The following is a 2,420-nucleotide window of genomic DNA, read 5'->3' as shown; positions in this document are numbered from 1 at the left end:
GGGGGGCTGCTATTGGCCCGAGATGTTATCTGATGGTGTTCTTAGCTTTAGAGTTGCAGAAACTAGCAGTCTGCCAAGTTAACAACTTTCAAAGGTTTTTATCTATTAGTTTCAGGATATTTTGACAAAGATAGGAAGGAATGGCTATTTGAAGCTAAAGCTAGCTCAAGATAAAGCGATTTGGGGCCTGTGTGCCATCTCCGTAGGTCCAGCTGCTTTCAGTTCTCACAGTGGGTATGGGTTTCCCAAGCCAGCCGGTCTTCCAGCCGGTCTTCCAGCCGGTATCCTTGCTCTGGATGTTCAGAACCCAAAGATATACTCCTCCCATCCGGATTTAGGCTGTATTCCTTCTTGAAGGTTAGTCATGTTTTCTAACCACCAGGAAATGCTGGCCCAACCCTTGGGTCAAGCACACAGAAGTGTTTCTGTTCTGACCCTGCCTCTGGGTGAGGTGTTTACTATTAGCTTGGTCCTGAGACTATAGTCCCAGGAAACTGCTACTTCCTCCTGGCATACAACAATGCCCTCTGACAGGTCCAGTTGGTGCAGGGTCTACTGAAGGCTCTCCTGTGCTGAAAATGAAGAGCCCCCTCCTTGGTCACTGTGGGCCTGGTATCTGCTGGAAGGTGAGTAGGGGATGGGGGCCACGTGAAGCCTTGAGGTGTTGTGGGGAGTCACTCAGGTTTCAGACTCTCTGAGCTCGTGCATCCCCGTGTCTCTGCTCTGGTTTCTTGCCTTTCAGAGAACTCATCAACTTCTATCTAAAGTCCAGAAAGGAAGCGAGGTGGGTCCCACAGCCCCTGGTGTCTTAGAGTTTCTTCTCAGGGACCTCTGGCTGAGGTATGAATTTCTTGTCTACTCCAGCGAGGAAAGGAACCCCATGCTTACCGGAACAGTTGGGTACCTCTGTCCAGCTCCTGTCCATGGAGACCCAGGAACCCCAGCACCAGGCTCAGAGCTCTCTGCCTCTGTCTCCAGCCTCCTCCTTAGAGGTTGAAAGTTGGAGTCCCCAGTCAGTCCTGGCTTCCAGCTGAGCTGAGCACAGATCTGTCTATGGAACTGAGACAGGAGGGTGAGGAAAAGACTCCAGAAAAATCCTAAAAACACAAAGAAGTTTGCTGAAGGAAGGAATCAGGTGTATCTTAGTGAATCAGGTGTACCACTAGGTGCACCCGAGTTCTAACCCCAGCAGTGGGGGGGGGACCATTTGGTAAAGTGCAGGAAGTAGGGGTACCTGATTGTCACACATACACCTTCCCTGGGGAGAAAGGACTGAAATGGAGTGAGTGTCTCCAGAGATGAGGTCACTCCCACATTCCGGGCTCTTTTAGGGACTCAAGTAAGGGGTACTTGGAAAGGGCTTAACACAGAGAAAAGCACCCCAACAGGACCTTATGTCTTTCTCACTGCCCCCCCGCCCCAGTTTCTTTCTTTCCTTTTTCTGAAACAGGATTTCCCTGTTCCCTGTATAGCCCACACTATACTGGAGCTAGCTCTGTAGACAAGATTAGCCTCAAATTCCGATCTGCCTGCCTCTGCCTCCCAAGGTGTGTACCAACTTCTTACCCACAGGACAGAGATCTGACCTGCTTGAATGGGGGTCCCTGGCTTTGCTTTGGTCTGGGTCCGGCTCAGGGCCGGGGTAGGGAGAGAGCTGTGATGGGGACAGGGGTATCTCCATGTCTGGCACAGCCTCCACCCCACTGACTGTCCTTCCTCATGAGAGCCATGTGTAGTCATATTCATCAACCTGCCCTTCCTTTCTTTCTCCTCAAGCACACTCATGCCCTTTCCTTTCCGCACTGCAGGGTGGGGTCAGGGGGCCTGCAGTGCGGGTGAGCCCTAGACGTGTGGAGATTAGAGAGCAGGGTTCCTGTGTTCTGCATCCCTCTGGTTCATCTGCCTGCTTCCTCACCATGGCTGGAGGCTGGAGTTTATCCCGCGCATACCTGCACACACTCGCACACACTCAATTTTAAAATTAATCTACTAATCTAATGTGTCGGGTGTTTTGCCTGTGTACACATCTGTGCACCATGTACACACCCGGAGCCACCGGAGGTCAGAAGAGAGTACTGGGTCACCTGGAACTAGAGTTACAGACAGTTGTGAACCACCATGTGGGTGCTGGAAATCGAACCCAGGTCCTCTGGAAGAGCAGCCAGTGCTCTTAACCGCTGAGCCCTCCATCACACTTGTTTAAGAAAGCAAAAGTTATTAACTTACCAAAGCAGACTTGGCAGCACATGCCTATCATTCCAGAGCTTTGAAAAGAGGTAAGAGGATCAAGCTTATCCTTGGCCACCTAGTGAATTTTTAAGTATTTATTTATTCATTTTGTATACAATATTCTGTTTTGCGTGTATGCCTGCAGGCCAGAAGAGGGCACCAGACCTCATTACAGATGGTTGTGAGCCACC

This window comes from Microtus ochrogaster, chromosome 4 (assembly GCF_000317375.1).
Source record: "Microtus ochrogaster isolate Prairie Vole_2 chromosome 4, MicOch1.0, whole genome shotgun sequence".
In the NCBI taxonomy this organism is placed as follows: domain Eukaryota; kingdom Metazoa; phylum Chordata; class Mammalia; order Rodentia; family Cricetidae; genus Microtus; species Microtus ochrogaster.
This window is presented reverse-complemented; position numbering follows the sequence as displayed.